Genomic DNA, 10,841 nt, shown 5'->3' on the forward strand with positions numbered 1-10,841 from the left:
AGTCTTTCTTTTTTATCTTTATGAACTGGATTGGTAGCACGGGTGAAGATTCTGCATACACTCCCATGCTCTCATTCCCATGATTCCAATCACCTTGTAGTCCACTCCCTGTGACCCCACTCCCTGTGACCCCCACTCCCTGTGACCCCCACTCCCTGTGACCCCCACTCCCTGTGAACCCCACTCCCTGTGACCCCCAGTGCCTGTGACCCTCACTTCCTGTGAACACCACTTCCTGTGACCCCCCACTCCCTGTGACCCCACATCCTGTGACCCATACTCCCTGTGATCCCCACGCCCTGTGACCCCCATTGAACCCTACGCCCTGTGACCCCCACTCCCTGTGACCCCCATTCCCTGTGAGCCCCACTCCCTGTGACCCCCAGTCCCTGTGACCCTCACTTCCTGTGATCCACACTCCCTGTGATCCCCACGCCCTGTGACCCCACTCCCTGTGAAACTCACTCCCTGTGACCCCCATTGAACCCCACTCCCTGTGACCCCCACTCCCTGTGAACCCCACTCCCTGTGAACCCCACTCCCCATGCCTTTCAATCGGCCTTTGTGCTCCCAGGGGGAAGGGGGGCAATATTCATAATTAAAGGCATCATATTTCACAATTTCTTTAACAACTCTATTTAAGCATTGAATGTTGAAAGGTATTTTGGTAATATAGTTCACTAAGCTCTCATTTACAATCAGTCTGCGGCCCGCAGGCCATTGCATGGTAATAAATCAAATTATCATTCAGATACTGACACAGCGAACCATTACGATGGCCTGGATAAATGTCTAAATCCTACTGGGATTCATTACGTGCATGTTTACATAATGTTATTTTATAATGTGTTAAATGCTAAATCCCCTGGGAGGACAGACGTGCCAACATTAGCGTCCTCGACCAGGCCAACATCCCCAGCACTGAAGCACTGACCACACTTGATCAGCTCCGCTGGGCAGGCCACATTGTCCGCATGCCTGACACGAGACTCCCAAAGCAAGCGCTCTACTCGGAACTTCTTCACAGGTGGGCAGCGGAAACGTTACAAGGACACCCTCAAAGCCTCCCTGGTAAAGTGCAATATCCCCACTGACACCTGGGAGTCCCTGGCCAAAGACTGCCCTAAATCCTCAGTTAGTGGCCAGAGGGAACATTAATGGGAGCACAAGAGGTTACCGACCTGGAGCACAGCTTTTAGCGCCCCGACTGAAAACTCAGTAGAGGCTCACCGGGGATGCAAACCAGTCGCGCCTGGCTGTTGACGATCAGTGCGATCCTGACGGCAGTCCCGGTGCAACGCCCATACTTGCACCCCGGTTGGTAAATTAGGTGCGGCCCCCTCATTTAGCACCCACTAAGAACAACGTCTGGAAAAACAGTGGGTACAGGCGTGCAGAATCGTTAACTGGCAGCTACTTAAAGGGATGAGGAAGCGCTCCCCTCGGAGGTCAGTCAGTGCAACGTTTACACACAGCACGGTGCATGAGCCTCCGAGTATGCAGCGGCAGACAGACATAACAGTTCAGCTTGAGAGAAACGTATTTGTAAACTTTAATGGGGGCATTACTAGTTCGCCAACGTCACACTTTACATGCTCTAGCAAGGCATCGTGAAGAGAGAAGGGCTGTTGGCCATGTCGGCGGCTGAAGGAGGAGAGCCCCTAGACATCAGAGCAGGAGAACTTACCCCCGACTTTACCAGCGACAATGCTCAAAGCTGGACCTGTCCGAGGAGCAGTGTGTCAGAAGACTGCGCTTCCGAAAGGAAGGCATTACAGTGATACACCATCTCCTGCAGGAAGACCTCACATCGGCACCAGGACTGTGCTGCCCGTCGCAGTGAAGGTCATGGTGGCACTCACCTTCTATGCCTCCGGCTCCTTCCAGGCTGCATCAGGGGACATATGCAGCATCTCACAATTTGCAGCATAATGCTGCATCTGCGATATCACACAGGCTCACTACACACATAGAATGGACTTCATTACCTTCCCGATGACCACGGAGAAACAGGATGAGCATGCATGTGGGTTTGCCAGGATAGTGGGCTTCCTAAGGGTGCAAGGAGCAATTGACTGCACACACGTGGTCTCGCGAGCACCATTCCAGAATGCAGAGGTCTTCAGAAACAGAAAGGGATACCACTCCCTAAATGTGCAGCTGGTGTGTGACCACACGCAGTGCATCCTCGCAGTCAATACTCGCTACCTGGAAGCGCACATGTTGTGTTTATCCTGCGGGAGAGCACTGTACCTCAACTGTTTCAGCCACTATGGGAAGGCCAAGGCTGGCTGCTCGGGGACAAGGGATAAGGCCTGGCCACCTGGCTAATGTCCCCCCCTCCGCAACCCCACCACAGAGCTGGAGGAACGCTACAATGAGAGCCATGCCACCACCCCCAACATCATAGAGCAGACAATAGGGGTGCTCAAGCAGCGATTCTGATGCCTGGACTACTCTGGAGGCAGCCTTCAATACTCCCCTCAACAGGTCTCACTATTCATTGTGGTGTGCTGCATGTTACACAACTTGGCCATCATGAGGGCCCAGGCCTTGCCAGTGGGGATCGCAGGGCCACCTCAGGAGGAGGAGGAGGAGGAGGAGGGAGGAAGACCAGGAGCGTGCTGACCCCCTGCATTAATAGCAACACGACGAAGACCAGCAGCATCCACAGAGGAGGCAGTGTGCCAATATTGGCGGCGGCAAAGCTATTCGGCGGCAGCTCATTAGGGAACGCCTCACTTAAATGGAGTGAGCTGAGGAATGCAGCTAATAATGAATGCGTATTGTGGCACAATAATGCCACCCCTCCATTATAAGTCAACAGTCATACACCAGAAGCTGAAGGAAACGTTCAACGTTACATTTTATTGCAATCACAATCCTCAAATAACCCCAAAAACCCCACCCCCTCAAAGAAAACACAATAGATACCCGTTCTTTCAAATAATACAACAAATGAATACCATTTACACCTTTTCTACATTGGGTCCATAGCCATACCTTTCATCACTGGGTCTCACATAAGCATTTTACACCCCTCTGCCTCACCCCCCTCCCTCGTCTACTGCTCCTCCTCAATGAGTCCTCAGTGCCTGCAGCAAGATCGCTTGAGGACTGCTGTGTGTCTGAGCGAGACTGGTCAGATGGTCTAGCATGGTGCTCTGGGCCTGGAAGGCCCGGCCGCTGACGGCCCCTGCGGCAGCAGTGTGGAATGGCTGGATTGCTGTCTGCGGCAGTTGCAAAGGCAGAATGGCAGTGTCGGGAGACCGAATGATGTCCTGAGAGGACATGATGTTCCACCTCGACTGACGGCATGCCACTTCCCCGGGGTAGAGCCTCAGCATCTGGAGCAATCTGGTGGAGCGCAGATTGCTGGCCTACTTCGACACCGTTACCCTCCTGTTGGACTGATGGGTCTCCAGACACGATGGCAACAGACAGTGCTTGCGTGGCATCAATTTGACCCTGCATCAGAGCAGACAGTGCATTTATGCCAGATCGCACTGACAATGTGGCAGAATGCAAGTATTGCATCGTCTCGGCCTGCTGCTCAAGGGCTGCTGCCCATCAGACATGGCCCGTGCCATCGTGTCTTGGACCCATAGTCATTTATGATGTCCAGTGTCCCTTGTAATCGACCAAGGATGAGCTTGATGGGCCCCAACTGCAAATGCCAAGGTTGAGGCGGCCTCCGCCACATTCAATGCAAGTGCATCCACGCTCGACAGGATCCTCCCCAATGCACCCATGAGCAATGCATCTGCATTGACTCCTTGGACATAGCCTCCAAGACCAGGTGCTCATCTGCCTGTCTGTGGGCAGGAGAGCAGGCCCCCGAGCTTCCCCTCACGCTGGGCATTGCTGCAGGCCACTGAGGCCAGGAGCCTCAGGTGCTGCCAACCCCGGGAAAGACGGCCTCTTCGACCAAGGTACTCTCCCCGCTCAACGCAACTGTGGATGTCTCGCCCTGTCCCGCCCTGCTCTCCACCTCCCCTTCCTCATCTTCCCCGCGGTCTGAAGACGTAGGCTGACGGGCATGCTGACGCTCTTCTGGCTCATCTGTAAGCACAAAGCAACAGAAGTGTGGTTATCAGCTGTGGAGGGGGCAGCAAGGCGAGAAGGAGGAGGGCATTGTTATTTTGGTTGCAGCATCTTACAAGGCATGTGGCCGCAAGGCTAAAGGGGCTCACACAAAATGGCCATCTCATTCACATACCATCACTGTCAAGCAGGGGCTCTGCCTCCCTGCCTCCCGCCCTCCATCGCCACGACTGCAGCGCCCATGAGGACGACACTTGCTCCTCCTCGTGGGTCAGGTCCTGGAGGTAGGGCTGGCCCTCTCCCCGACGATGCAACTCGTGCATAGTGTGCGCGAGTTTGACCTGCAATGACAAAAGCAAAAAGTTGTTCATGGCTGCGAGGGTGCCGATGTGCCACATGGGTTTGCAGTAGGGTACTCGCGAGTAATATGGCAAAGTGTGCTTATCGGCATTTCATCCTGTGTGGCATCGCACAGTGGATGTGTGACCGGTCGGTCTGGGGCACAAGCAACTACTAGTAACTATGAGACTCAAGATTAGGACCACATTTGAAGAGTTGAATGGTGCTGGTAGGTGGACTCAGGCTGAGTAAGGAGCTAGAAGGTGAGAGATATTGGAGAGGTCTCAGGTTGGCTTCAGCAAGGAGGAGCATGGCCTGATAGAGATAGAAAAGGGGTAGGCAGTGCAAGGTCTCTACATTGTGAGAGAGACTAAGGTTCACATGAAGGCATTGGCAGATGAATGGAAAGGGTACTCACCCTGATGACCATAATAAGGCCGTTGAATCTATTGCAACATTGGGTCGCTGTTGTGGGTACTGCAACATGTAACATGCTGTACCGTGCTCAGTCAGCTCCCTCCAGAGCCTTCTCAAATCCCGAGAAGCTGGCATTTGTCCCTCTCCAGGCTGGAGGGCTCTCCAGAGACTCTCCACTTCCTCCAGCAAGGCATCAAGGGCGGTGGGTGAGAAGCAGGTAGATAGTTGGCATCCTCCTTGCTCCTGCATTTTCGCGCTTCGAAGACCCTGTGGAGCTGGAACTGCGCATGCGCGAACGTGAGTTGCCGCGCCTTGAAGACTCGGCTGTTCCCAGGGTCTGACTCGGAGTTCCGTGCATGCGCAATGGGCCCGCCAAATTTACCGACCAGACTTCCATTATCATCCCCCCAGCTGTAGTGTGAAATGGCTGATTTAGCACCCCTGTCAGCTCTTCGACCAATTCTGACGAATTTCTGGGCGAAGGGCGCAAACTTTTTCAAGACGCTAAAATTATCGCTCCGCCTGGGTAATCGCCCCAAATGAGGCGCGACCGAATTTCTTCCCCAAAGTGTTTGTTTAATTTCTCTGCCATTTCCTTCTTCCCCATTATAATTTCTCCTGTCTCAGCCTGTAGGGGACCCACATTTACTTTCACTAATCTTTTCCTTTTTACATACCTATAGAAGCTTTCACAGTCTGTTTTTATGTCTCTCGCTAGTTTACTCTCATATTCTATTGTCCCTCTCTTTATCAATTTCTTGGTGTTACTTTGCTGAATTCTAAAATCCTGCCAGTCCTCAGGCTTACTGCTCCTTTTGGCAACGTTATAAGCCTCTTGCTTTGATCTAATACTATCTATAACTTCTCTTGTTTGCCTCAGTTGGATTACTTTTCCTGTGGGGTTTTTGTGCCTTAATGAGATAGTGTAGAGCAGGGATGGAAGGAACTTGCATTTATATAGCGCCTTTCACAATCTCAGTACATCCCAAAGCACTTTGCAGCCAATGAAGTACTTTTTGGAGTGTAGTCACTGTTTGAATGTCAGGAAACATGGCAGCCAATTTGCGCACAGCAAGCTCCCACATACAGCCATGTGATAATGACCAGATAATCGGTTTTAGTGATGTTGGTTGAGGGATAAATATTGGTCAGTACCACAGGTAGAATACCCCTGCTCTTCTTCAAACCAGTGACCTGGGATCGTTTCCATTAATGTAATAAGGCAGACAGGGCCAAGGTTTAATGTCTCATTCGAAAGACCGCATCTCCGACAGGTACTGCACTGGAGTGTCAGACTGGAATTTGTGTTCACGTCTCATGGAGTGGGGTTTGAAACCCACAACCTTCTGACTCAGAGGCAAGAGTACTCGCACTGAGCCACCGCTGCTTCTTCTAGAGCAGTAGAGTATTGTACAGCAGAATATAGACTGGTATAATACAGAATAGTGCAGTGCAGCAGAGTATACTGTAGCCTACTAGTTAGTGCTTTCTTGCTGGGGATGTTGGCCTGATCAAGGACGCTAACATTGGTGTGTCTATCCTCCCAGGGGATTTGCAGGATCTTGCGGAGACTTTGTTGCTGGTATTTCTCCAGCGACTTGAGGTGTCAACTGTACATGGACCATGTTGCTGACCACACTTGATCAGCTCTGCTGGACAGGCCATGTTGTTTGCACGCCAGACACGAGACTCCCAAAGCAAGCGCTCTACTCTGAACTCCTTCACAGCAAACGAGCCAAAGGTGGGCAGAAGAAACGTTACAAGGACACCCTCAAAGCCTCCCTGATAAAGTGCAACATCCCCACCGACACCTGAGAATGAGTCCCTGGCCAAAGACCGCCCTAAGTGGAGGAAGTGCATCCGGGAGGGCGCTGAGCACCTCGAGTCTCATCGCCGAGAGCATGCAGAAATCAAGCGCAGGCAGCGGAAGGAGCGTGCGGCAAACCAGTCCCACCCACCCTTTCCCTCAACGACTATCTGTCCCACTGTGACAGGGACTGTGGTTCCCGTATTGGACTGTTCAGCCACCTAAGGACTCATTTTTAGAGTGGAAGCAAGTCTTCCTTGATTCTGAGGGACTGCTTATGATGATGATAATGATGAGCGTAGCTGAGTATTGGGTAGTACGGTGCGCCGTTGAGTGCTGTAGTGTTACGTAGTACAGTATAGAATCATGATCAGACAGTTTTCCTACCCTGCCTTCAGTCGCCACTTGCACTGTCCCTATGTTTTTGATTTCTCTTTGAGCCACCTTGAGCTCTCCTTCACCAGTGACTTTTCCTGACATGCCACATTTCTCATTCTTAGCCTGCCCTCCTGTTGTTTAATGAAGGTCCTTTATCACAATCTAATGTGGCATTTTCTAATCTCGTCTGCACTGCATATTCATGGTGCATCACATTTTAAATCTCTCGCCCTTCATACCCTCTGGAGCCGCAGCCGTGTGTGCATGCAGTGATTCCACTTTGGCAATGACTTTGTAACTCCCTCCTTTACCTGGAAAGCGAGACCTATGTTGGCCAAGGTGCTGTCTATCTTCTTCAATGTAGAAGTCACTTGGCAGCAGTTCTACTGTACAGATGCCGTTATTTCAGTATTTCTGTTTATTCACTTATCCTTAGCTGATTCCCATGCTAGAATCGAGGTCACCCTGGAACTGCTTACGATAGCAGTGATGTTTCAGCCTAGCTGTGTTCAAGACACTTCTGCTCGGTTTTGGACGCTTGCGCTGAAGTGGAGCAATGTACAGCTGGAGAGTTAATCTGACTAGACGGTGATCTGTCCAGCATTCTGCTTCCCGCATGATTCTTGTGATTTTTACTTCCTTGATGTCTCGCCTTCTTACAATTACATGGTCTATCATGTGCCATTGCTTAGACCTGGGGTGCATCCAAGTTGTTTTGTACTTGTCAGCTTGCCTGAATAGAGTATTTGTAATAGTCAAGTCGTTCTCCGCGCACATACTCATGGTGCATCACATTGTAGTGACCTACAATTCATACTCAGCAAATTTGCTGAGGCAACAGAATTGTTTGGCCTAACCATCAGCCTTAGTAAAACCGAGGTTCTCTATCAGCCTGTCCCTGGCACCACAGCACCTGCTCCCACAGTCTCCATCGGCAGTATACAACTAAAGTCAGTGGACAGCCTCAAGTACCTTGGCAGCACCATATCAAGTGATGGGTCCTTGGACAAGGAGATTGATGCAAGGATCTGTAAAGCCAGCCAGGCACTTGGTCGCTTGCGCACTAAGGTGTTGAGTCACCACCACATCCAACTGTCAACTAAACTGTTGGTGAAAAGAGCAGTCGTTCTCTCATCTCTCCTTTATGGATGTGAGACCTGGACACCCTACAGGCGTCACATCAAAAAGTTGGAAGCTTTCCATATGCGCAGTCTCAGATCTATACTCCACATACGCTGGCAAGACCGGGTGTCAAACTTTGAGGTTCTGGAGAGAGCACAATCAACTAGCATTGAGGTGATGATCATGCGAGCCCAGTTCCAGTGGGCTGGACATGTCATCCGCATGGATGAGTCAAGGATCCCTTGTCAGCTTCTTCATGGCGAGCTCTGTGAAGGCCGAAGACACCAGGGGTGCCCCCGCAAGCGCTACAAAGATTGCATTAAGGCTAACCTCCAGTACTGTGGCATCCAACCAAAGGACCTCGAGAATACAGCAACTAATAAAATCCAGTGGCGAACCCTCACGAGGACTGCCTGCCAGACCTTCGAAGAAAGCCGATGTCAACACCTGCGCGACATGAGAGATAGACGACATCAGGTGGCAGTACTGTCAGCATCAGGCACATCAAACTTCCCTTGTCCGATGTGCAAGAGACTATGTGCATCCAGAATTGGCCGATACAGCCACTTGAAGACACATGCCATTGATGATTAGCACATCAACATCTTTGTTGGATACAACAGACTACCAATAATGCTAGAATTCATTGAATCCATTGAGAAGCCTGATTGGATGGTTAATAACATCTCCTTTACCATCATTTAGCCCACTTTTCTGTTGTAGATGTTTATAACCTTTGGTAGGACATTGTTGACCTCTGAAATTCTCCCTCATTGTCTCAGGATCATCGTGGTGTAAACTAAATGATTATAACAAAATTGTCCACAGTGTTGAGAACTCTGTAGTGTCATGGGTTAGACAGAGGAACTTCATTTTCAGGTCCTGGTTTCAAATGCAGCCAGACTGATAGGTGGAAGATGCCTTCTGGGTGTACTGGATTGTCTGGGTGTACTGGATCCTCTGGGTGCACTGGATCCTCTGGGTGCACTGGATCTCCTGGGTGTACTGGATCTCTTAGGTGTACTGGATCTCCTGAGTGCACTGGGCCCTCTGGATGTACATGATCCTCTGAATGTACTGGATCCTCTGGGAATACTGGATCATCTGGGAGTACCAGATCTCTGGGAGTACTGGATTCTCTGAGAGTACCAGATCTCTGGGAGTACTGGATCTCTGGGCGTACCTGATCCTCTGGGAGTACAGGATCTCTGGGTGTGTTGCAGATGGTCTGTCTGTCGAGTGTAGGGGAGAGGAAACAAGTGTCAGCTAAGGGAGAAAGCAACCGGAGAGGTAAGCAGGCAGCCAATCGATGGATGGAGGAGGGCCAATGTAATCCAAACCCCTTCGCCATTTGTGTCCATGAGTTATATTTTATGTTCAGTGACTTTAGTTAAAGTTAACGACTGCGGGATCAAATCCTTTGAGAAGGTTCAGACCTAGCAAGAGGAAGGGCCTAAGGGCCCAAAAGTCCACATGGACTTTTTTTGGCGCAGTTGTAGAGGTACATCTGATATTTTAATGCCCGACTGAGCCAAAAAAAAACGTTCCATGTTTCTCCGGAATAAATGTTGAATTTGGCGCGGCGCAGATTGTCTGTAAGCTCTGTGGGTGGAGCTTAAGGTCTGCGCCAAAAACGGACGTTGCCAGGGTAACGAGGGATGCACTGAAGGGCTGAGGTTGGAAAATGAAACATACAACATGCAGCAAGACATGAGCAATTGTACAGCCCCGGTGCCGCTCCTATCCCGGGGTTGTGGCGGCCATTGGATCCAAGTTCAGCTTTTTGGCCACAAGAAAGTATTCCAGTCTTATTAGGCCTTCAAACCTGAAAGTTTGCAGTCTTAATTGGGGCGTTATTTCCAGGGGAAATTCACCCTTACGGTGATGTGGCAGTTGACATTGCAGCACAGGCGCGAGGGAACGGGTATCGGTGCTGCTTTGGAGAGGATGGCCTCGGTTCTGCAAGAGTTGACGGAGCGTCTGAGTGCTGTCATATATGGTGGCTTTCAGACTGTGGCTGTTTGCATGCAGTCTCAGCTGGATGCCCCCCGAGACCTCAGTGTTGCTTTCATGGCTGGGTCCACCTGGTCCAGATATAAAAGGGGTCAGAGGGTCTAGTAAGGAGGAGGAACTGAGGTAAATCCTCATTTGTCGGGAAATTGTTTTGGGAAAATTGATGGGATTGAAGGCCAATAAATCCCCAGGGCCTGATAGACTGCATCCCAGAGTACTTAAGGAGGTGGCCTTGGAAATAGCGGATGCATTGACAGTCATTTTCCAACATTACATAGACTCTGGATCAGTTCCTATGGAGTGAAGGATAGCCAATGTAACCTCACTTTTTAAAAAAGGAGGGAGAGAGAAAACATGGAATTATAGACCGGTCAGCCTGACATCGGTAGTGGGTAAAATGATGGAATCAATTATTAAGGATGTCATAGCAGCGCATTTGGAAAGAGGTGACATGATAGGTCCAAGTCAGCATGGATTTGTGAAAGGGAAATCGTGTTTGACATATCTTCTGGAATTTTTTGAGGATGTTTCCAGTAGAGTGGACAAGGGAGAACCAGTTGATGTGGTGTATTTGGACTTTCAGAAGGCTTTCGACAAGGTCCCACACAAGAGATTAATGTGCAAAGTTAAAGCACATCGGTTTGGGGGTAGTATGCTGACATGGGTTGAGAACTGGTTGGCAGACAGGAAGCAAAGAGTAGGAGTAAATGGATACTTTTCA

The 10,841-nt window shown here is 50.4% G+C and overlaps 1 long non-coding RNA gene across 1 annotated transcript; it reads right to left on the reverse strand.

Annotated features, from left to right (window-relative positions):
* Positions 1–4,033: 4,033 nt before the first annotated feature.
* On the reverse strand, positions 4,034–4,879 carry LOC139279402 (uncharacterized). Its single transcript, XR_011596464.1, has 3 exons — positions 4,802–4,879; positions 4,220–4,385; positions 4,034–4,062 (listed from the first exon to the last, which is right to left on the reverse strand). It is a non-coding gene; the product is annotated as an uncharacterized lncRNA (long non-coding RNA).
* Between the last annotated feature and the right edge of the window lie 5,962 nt (positions 4,880–10,841).

Source organism: Pristiophorus japonicus, chromosome 14, assembly GCF_044704955.1.
Source record: "Pristiophorus japonicus isolate sPriJap1 chromosome 14, sPriJap1.hap1, whole genome shotgun sequence".
Classification (NCBI taxonomy): domain Eukaryota; kingdom Metazoa; phylum Chordata; class Chondrichthyes; family Pristiophoridae; genus Pristiophorus; species Pristiophorus japonicus.